This window comes from Anser cygnoides, chromosome 5 (genome assembly GCF_040182565.1).
Source record: "Anser cygnoides isolate HZ-2024a breed goose chromosome 5, Taihu_goose_T2T_genome, whole genome shotgun sequence".
NCBI classification, from domain to species: domain Eukaryota; kingdom Metazoa; phylum Chordata; class Aves; order Anseriformes; family Anatidae; genus Anser; species Anser cygnoides.
In genome coordinates, this window is record NC_089877.1 from 17,040,139 (window position 1) to 17,049,238 (window position 9,100).

The following is a 9,100-nucleotide window of genomic DNA, read 5'->3' on the forward strand; positions in this document are numbered from 1 at the left end:
AGGCAGGAAAAGGGCACACGTGCTCAGAGGTGCTGTCTCAGCTGAGGATACCGCTTCTCCTTCAGATGCTGCTTTGCCAAGCAGATGAGGTCAATTGAATGGTTCTTCTCTTGGATTGCCAAGACAAAGTAATTACTCACTGTTTGATTTATAATTAAAAACGTTTTATAAATTCATGAAAGAGCAGTTTCACTGTTCTAAGAGTAAGTAGTTATATCGGGTCACGTTTAAGTTTTTAAAGAAAGCGGAATACCGTCGAAGATATTTGACAGCTCTGAAAGAGCAACGTGAAGAGTAAATTATATATGGACACTAATGGATTTACAGGAGACATTTAAGCCTCATGAAGCCTTTGCAATTCTTTAATGAGACTCTGGTCTCCTCCCAGTGGAGTCAGTGTTGAGAACACACCCACGTGCTGCTTTATCACGGCAAGCTGCACATGCAGGGGCTCTGGCAGGGAGGTACATGGTTGCTTGCTTTTATTCACCTGTTCAGTCTGACTTCCACAGCTTCAGTACATTTGTAGCTCTGCTGGGTCATCCAATGTTATGATGAATGATTCCTAAAAAACAGGACCTAGGAACCCAGGCCCTGGTCCTCAGCACAACTTCAGGGGCTCCTCAGGTGCTGTCATCCAAGCTGTGGAAACCAACTCCAACAGGTCACACGTCAGCAGCGTGCGGCGCTATTCACCCACCTGTTTACTGATATGAAGAACAACCACTGCCGGAGTGGGAATCCTGACAGCATTACAGAGCATCACTACGTAATGCAGTGTCCGAGTACTGACAGAAGGGATGTGATGTTACACTGCTCCGTAAACAGAAAGTAGCCTCAGGTGGGCTCGCTAAGGAGTCAACAGAAGTTTTTGGAAGACACATTACAGGGGAATATACAAGTATCTGGGAAAAGGCTTCCCAGACTTCCACTGCTGGTGTTCATTATTCAAGGGGACCAGAGTGGATAAAAGTAATTTAAAACCCACATTTCTGTTTTAAACACTGGGTCATCTTTTTATTATTGTTTCTGCAAATTAAATAGGTAAAGCCTTTTAGACAGTATGGGTGCTAGGGTCTTTTGTATACCAACACAGCTTGGCAACCACCTTTTCAAAGCCCTAATTAAAAAGACAAATGCCTTGTCCCTTTCCTATTTGTATTCTATGAACCACTACATACATTATAATGCAAACCATACTAAATAAACATACTATAACACCTGTATTGTTTCTATACTGTCTCAGCTTCTTGCAAGCAACAGGACTCCAAAGCCCGTGAAAGCCATCACTCCCCCACTGCAATACGTGGGAGACCATTTTAGCTGTTCTGCGTCGGAGCTGCGGTAGGACAAGGGCAGCTGCCACATTCAGGGATGGGAAACACCTTCTGCACCACTCACGACCACCAGATGTTTGTGTAAAGACACCTTTCTTAAACCAAGCCAGCTTCCAGCACAGGGATGAAAGCTTTTAGTTTGTTTCACAGGCGTGCGTAAAAAATCCAAAAGTGAGGAGGAAAGACCGAGATGGCCACGACTGTCTGCACCAGAGACATGTCGAGGAGATCCAGGGAGACAAGCAGGACCACGAAGGCCCTGGCATGCCCTCGGGGACACTGCTACCCCTGCAGAGCTGCCCATCTCGCAGCACAGCGAAACATTTCCCCGCGCTGGGGATGTCAGGCTGGCTGGGATTCACTCCCGCTGCCCGACAGAAGTGACCCGAGAGAAGTGGCTGACAAGCAGTCATTTCATCGCCTCGTGAAAGACGGCCCTATTCCGCGCCACTCCCGTCTGGTTTTCTGCTGGAACAAGAATGCGCTCTTCGAAATTTTGAGTTCAGCATTTTGGAAAGCTGCCTCTGCCGACACAAGGCTGGAAAAAAATGAATTATTGCACAAAGACGGCGTCTTTGTCTATTTCTACAGTATTAAGGGAAAAACGCAGGGACTCAACCAGATGACTGCCTGAAAGTGCATTTTCTACAATATTCAGGACCCTGATAGATTTCCAGCACACAGACGTGACCAAGCTGTGCTTCTGCATCAAATGTGAGCCTATTTGATTCCTCAAAATGGTGGAAATGACAGTGTACGAGCTGTGCCTGCAGTGTTAGAAATCAGTTTGAGTTAGACAAAGGCAGACTAAGCAAGGCTTTATTGAGAACCTTTAACAGAAGAGTGATTTGTGATCATTATTTCTACACGTTCCTCATTTTTATCTCAAAACTGTTCGTGAATAAATAGGATTTTTTGATATTATTTTTTATACTTTGCCTGGAAAATAAATTGTTTGCTAAATCATAAGTGTTTGGTCTTCTTCCCAGGAACAATCACCTGACTTCTGCAGATCAGAGGAGTACTCAGGCTGCCCTTGGCTCATGCTCAGATACTTTCTTCTTTTATAAAACTGAACACCTACAAACTGTATTCCAGCAATTATAATTATACCCGTTAGCAAACGGGGAGCTGTGAAATTTCCTGATGTGATCTGAAAGCTAGACAGACAGGAAACTACCGAAAGAGGGACAAGGAAGATTGAAACAAAAGCCCACATCCTTAAGCCAGCGAAGTGCACCCCTCTAGCACTCCCAGCCATTCCTCCCCAGAAACACACCACGCACCTTGATGCACTGGCTTGACACAGATGCACTTCTCTAGAGCCTCACCATGGTGACTTACCACGTAGTACCGAGCTTCCACGAGGTGCGGAGGCCTCCTTTACCACGTCTGCTGGAAGCCCAGCCGCTGCAGTGCTGCCCTCACCCGCGCCTTCCCCCAGCACCCGGCCCAACGCCACCTCGCCGCTCAGGCTCCCAGAGCGCAGCACCAAGTGAAGCCAAACCGTGCTCTTGAGCACAAATGCGGAGCGACTGCTGCTTCATATATGTTACACTGAGATCTCCAGGAACACAGGGCAACTTCATTCACTCTTCACTCATCCTGGGATAAAAGACACAAGTCCCCAAACCCAGGGCTCAGAGGCTCCTCCAGAGCCACCCAAGCCTTGTTTTCTCCTGCCACAGGAAACACATGCTGTCCAAATTAAGCTCCATCTCAAACTAGCCATATTTTGCCTCTGGTTTTTGATAGGAACAAAATTATGCTGTTCCAAACTCTCAAACTGGAGATCTGCTTCAGAAACTCACTCTTCCTACGGCCAAAAAGTTTATTCCAATTTCTAGCCTAAATATATTCATCACCAGTCCGTGCCCATTTGTTCCTGTGCCAACACTGTCTGTTAGCTTAAATTATTCCTTTCCCACACACAGGGCAACCCCCTGTTGGTTTTACAGACAGCAATCACATTGCCTCTCTGCCATCATTGTACTAAGCTACACAAATCATCTTCCCCTTTGTATTACCTTTTCATTATCGTAAACCAGCACTGAACTTATTTCTAAGCTCATTTTTCTGGAACGTGAGTGACCAGACCTGTGCTCGCGGTTCCAAACATACAACAGCTTTAATGCCTCTCTCTGTCGACACCTCTCTCTCTACACCTACAACTGCTTTGGCCTTTTCCCCAGCTGCGTCACATTGGCATCCCATGCTGCAAAGTCCAGGTTTTCAAAAGAATATATTGCCTAAGATTAACCCAATCCTTTCCTGCAATAAGGTAACTGAATTGTCAGACAAAGGAAATGCAGCAAGTGTTACCTGCACCAAGCTACTCGCATCTCCCTCTGCCTCACTCCTCTCTAATTCATGAATCTGGTTTACATCAAAGTGAATTATGTTTAATCCTTAGGTGAATAACCTTGTGCTTTGTCTCATTCAATTTTGCAACATTTCTACTGCTTAATCTTCAAGGTCATCCAATTCTCCTTGTGCCATATCTTGATCTTCCTTGTACTGATGTGCCTCACAACTTTGTGTCAGCAGCAGCAAGCTCCCTCTTTTAGCTCTCTCCAGTTTCTGAGCCAGTCACTAATAAAAATATTAAGCATGGTTGGTTCCAAGAGGGAGCCCTGATAAAGATTTTATTAAAGTCTCCTCCAACCTTTCTTCTCTTTACAGTATTACTTGCTGCCATCTCCCTGTTACACAGCTGCTCGTACCACTTTCTAATTCTATTTCTGCTTTTTAAAATAGAATTTTTTAATGTCAAAAGTGGGAATCACCGTATGGAGTAAGAGAAACCCTAAGGCTGAGATTCTCCATTTGTCGCATTCACCACAGTTCAGTCATCTGTCAGTAGGACTGCTCCCCTGTAATTGCCCAAAACATTGAGAGGAGGAGACAGTGAGAAGTAAACCCCCGCAACACAAAACCCACCCAGGTTGCTTCACTTCTCATTCAGCATTGCAATCTGACATTGTTTGGGTTTTAGAAGTCGGCCAGCTGATTGTCTCCATAACCAACTCTTCCATGTCTCCCTGTGGCCAGGTGTGAGCTCCGTGTTTATCTACTACGCAGGTAGCACCGTGGCTCGCAGCAAAGACAGGAACGGCTCCCTGGGATCCCACAGAAGGGACAACAGTAACAGAAGATAACCAGGCCCAGGAATGTTTTCTTTACTGTTAAATACACATCAGAAAAGGTGGGAAGGACAGATGAGGAAAGATTACAGTCACTGCCTGCTCATTAGCTCTGTTTAAATAGTTGTGAGCTCACAGCTGTTACCACGACTTGCTCACAATTCTCCTTCCAGATACACTGGTCAAAATGAGCAAATAGGTTTTTAAGTCAAAGTGAATTCCTTACCACTTCACCAGCGAGCTGGGGCCAAAGCCTGTGGCCTTCGTCCCTGGGGGACCCATGCAAAGCTGAGCTCCTGTTTCCAGTTCTTCGTCACTTACAGTGGGAGATGGCTCCAAGGCCAGAGCTAAACTGCCTTGCTCTCTGTAGTGCCCCAAAACTCAGCCTGCTCTTCTGCAGCCTCCTCCGGACCCGTGAATTCATAGGAGATTATTTTGCAACAGCAAACGTCTCTTTTGACAACTCACATCATAGAGCAAGCAGGGCAGAAAAATTGAACAAGAAATGTAGTACTTTTTTCACCATTAAGTATCCAAGAGATGTGGTTAAGGAAATGAGGAAAGTGGGTAGGGGGTAGCGTGTAGATAAAAATGCAGGATGTAGATTTCCCTCTGTCATATGCCCTCAGGAGAGTCAGGGAAAACGTGCCACGGAGACATCTGGAGGGATTTCAGGACCTGAGTGCTTCCCATCTGGGACCATAAATAAAAAAGCAGCCTGCAAGAATTTTCCATTTCTAGACCAGACAACAAAATTACCTCCCCACAGCCATTAGATGCCAGAATGGAAACAAGGTATCTGACTAAAATAGCCAACTGTTCACATCTTCATTTTTAATAACTATTGATCAAAACTGAACTGCGTTTATGCACAATGGTAGCTAGGAGAAAATTGCTAGCGCTTGCCTGCAAATCAGCCAAAAACCACAACAGTCTGCAACAATTACAGATGGCAAATCCAACCTGAAGTACTGACACGTTTGCAGGCACAAAGCTGAGATGCAACGAGCTAGCCCAGGCCTGATCCTGCTGCCTGTGTGTCCATCAGAGTCCTCAGCCTGGGTGCTCCAGGGGACAGCTGGTTAGCACTGCTGCTTCCAGGAACCAGCTACGCTGCTCAGGAGAGATATGCACTCAGATATAGCTGGACAAAGCAGCTGACAGTGAAACTTAGCCTGACCGATTTCTCAGCTAGCTGCTCTGGCAAGAGACTTCTGTTACACTGGCCAAATCCTCGCATTTTTCAAAAACCAAACCAAAACAAACCAAACCTCCTGCTGAAGTAAGCAGATTCTTGCTAACCAAGACTTTCCAGGCAGCAACTATTCTCCCCTTAGATCTCTGGTCCATTTCTGGAAGCGCTTCTACAAATACTACTAATGAAACAGAGCGGAGCTAACAACCACGGGTGCCCTTTTCTGTATAACAAAGGCAAGAAGAAGCAGGAGCACACCTTTAGTGAGTCGCCAGGCCAGCTAGGGCAAAGGTTTTAGGCCAAAGAAAGCAAGAGGGAAATGCAGCTTTCAAATGGAAAAGATTCTCTGCTATACCCGTGTGTATCATGTCATGAGAGGCAGTGCCTTATGGTTTTTACACAGAGTGAGGACTACACGTCTGCAAAATATACCTTTCTTTAAACAGTGAGAATCACTTAGAAGTCGTTTAGAAAAATGCCTCCCTAGAAGTTACGTGCAGTGTTTTGGGATAATGCCATCTTCCCTGCCCATTTCTCATCTTTGGGGAGGACCCGACGGCTCACGTTTCCCGTAGCTCACTCCCCTGGTGGGACCGTCAACCAAAGCAGGCCCATCTCCAGCAGCGAAACAGCAACTCCCCGGGCCTCTTGCAGGGAGGTTTCCTGAAGCTAGTTTGGCTCATCTGAGCAAAGCCAGAGTGGGAATTAAAAGAAAGCAAACAAAAGAAAACAAACAAAATAGCACGCAACAAAAGGAGTCAACCAGCACTCCAATCCACCATGGGATTTCCGTTCTTGTTTTTCACCCCCTACCCGACCCACCTCTGAGGGTGGCTGGACAAACGCCACGCCACGCTCCACCACCTCGGTGCCTGGGGACAGGTGGGATGAATTATGGTACACGTTCTTCTCGGCAGGCTTTGCAGTCCGGTGCTACCAGGTCACCCAGGTATTTTGCACAACCTGATTGGTGTTAACAGTTTTGACCTTAAGGCAACTCACAGTTCCTGCTGGAATTAGCACCAACACTTATGCTGCTGTCACCACAGCACTGATATTTTCCTTCCTCTGCACATCACTGGCCTCTTCTTCACCTCCCACCAGTAATCTCCCGCAGCACTTCCAAGCAGCGCTCGGATCCCGTGTCTATGAGGGCTGACACCAAAGGACTTGCTGAACAAAAAGATGTGGGCTGCAAACTGGCCCACTGGCTGAGCTCCTTTGTCCCTCGCAGAGGAGCACCGTGCGGGCGAGGAGCTCTGTGCCACCCAGGCAGCGCTCCTGTGAGCACGAGCAAGTCAGCAACAGCAGAGCCTCGGGGTCAGACCGATCCTGGCAGCAGCCTCCTGAGGCTCTGTGTCACTGCTGCCACGCCGCCGCCTGCAAAGCGGAGATGTCAGAAGTAAGCTTTCATGGCAGCCTGCTTCCCACTCTAACCTCACATGTGCTTGCACTGCCTGCCTCCGCTCCCAGATTTGATTTGGAGCTGATTCTTGGACACTTCCAAAACAGATCGTAAAAACTATTCATGAAAATAAACCATGAAGGTGTATAAAATCTCCACCTGAAGATGCAATTTGCTTGAAACTCACCTGACGTAATTAGCGAAACACGAGACAGGAAGGAGAATGGACCTTCGGTGCTTGATTTATGCCAGAAGTATTTGGCGTTTTGCAGGAACAACTCAAAAATGAGTCAGGACAGAAAGACAGGGCAGTTTGGTGGATCGAGTTCCACAACTCTGGCACTTCCCATAGCGTTACTACGAGGGGGAAGGTGTGGGGGCTCGTGCCAAGAGGACTGGACTAAGTCTGTGCCCCTCACTTCTACTAAACCAAGGATGAAAGTGCCCAGAAATCACAACGATCAGATGCAGCTATGAAATGAGGTGCGTGGAAGTCTTTGCACCAAAAATTGATTTGGTTTAACATGTTAAGACTAGGCAAACAAGTGGACGTAGCAGCTGGGCAGCTTGTTGCTCCCCAGCCTCTTCCAGAATAGACACGAAGCAGCAGACTATCAGCCATTACAAATTTCCACCTGAAAAGCAATAAAGGATAGTGCCTCTAAGAGCTTGTACACGAGGAAATATTTCCAAGCTCTTCCAGAATAACCTAAGAATCTATATTTGAGGCGCAGCAGCTGTTTTGCTTTCACCCCTCATCTGCATGCTCCCCTTGCAAATTAAGGATTCCTCTTTGCTGTTGAGCTTCTGAAGTGATTATGCCCAAACCACAGAGCAGTATCTGTGGTGTGGAAAAAGTGCCTAACACAGAGGGGGCAGAAGAGTCATTTCAAGACCGTGATTCCCAGCTAGCTGTCTGAGCCAATAAACCTTAGGAGGAGCCTTTCTCCTGCATCAAAAAAAAACAAGCAGCAACAGACCTGCCAGCTGCCCCCTAGAAATCGCTCTCATGTACGTGCATATAAACACTGGGGTCAAATTATCTCTTTCAAGGTGATGCGGAGATTTCATTACTTCAAAAATGATGGAATCCAGTGGAGGCGAGTCCTTATTAGACGAATTGGTCAGGTGAAACGCATTGTTTTATTCATGATGAGATCGTGACTGCATTATCAAAAGAGTCTACAGGTCTCAGCTCAGCATTCCCTAATTTTGCTGCCTCGGTTCAAACCAGGTCTCTCGTTGGCTTTCCAGCCTTTCAGCTTTTCCCTCTTCCAACCTCTGAAATCAACGCCCGCCAGCCTGAGAGCTGCCCGCTCCGTTTGGCGACTCAGCGCTCAGGACATCCCCCAGAACCACATGGTCGTGGTGTGAAGTCACAGACAGCTTGGTTCTGATACGGTCAAGCGGCACCAAGGACTCCTGCTTTCAGATCCATCTACCGAGATGTGGGGAAAGAACAGAGGATCCTGAAGAGGGCTAAGAAACAGGGAACGGGGGCTTCCACATTCCAGCCCTTCCTGCAGCTAACCTCATCTACGACCCTGAGCTGATCATGTAGTTTCTCAGTGCTGCTCTCTCCTCAGCCGACTCACCGGAGCGTTATGAATCTTGGGCACCCTGTGGTCCCAGCAACACACAAAATACCTCCGGTGAGGTTCCAGAGACTCCCACATATCTGGAGGCATTGGGAGTGCACTCAGGTCTTCAACACTTAAGAAGCACAAAGAAGCAACGTGAGCACACAGTGTACAAAATCCTGCTTTTGCTCTGGTGTGACATAGGCAGGGTGACTCGGTTCGAGCAGGAGAGCTGCAGAGACATTTAAATGCCTCCCTTTGGCACTTTGCTCTGTACTTGGGTCTACAGGAGCACTCTGGTCCCCCCACGCCTCTTCCCTTCTGTTCCCTCCCCGCACTCTCTCCGACTCACAACAGCGTTTGGATGTTCGGTGCTGTCTGAACTCCGAGCATCTGCCACCAAATTATTTCTCTCCCGGTTCATCGAGCGGAGATTCTGC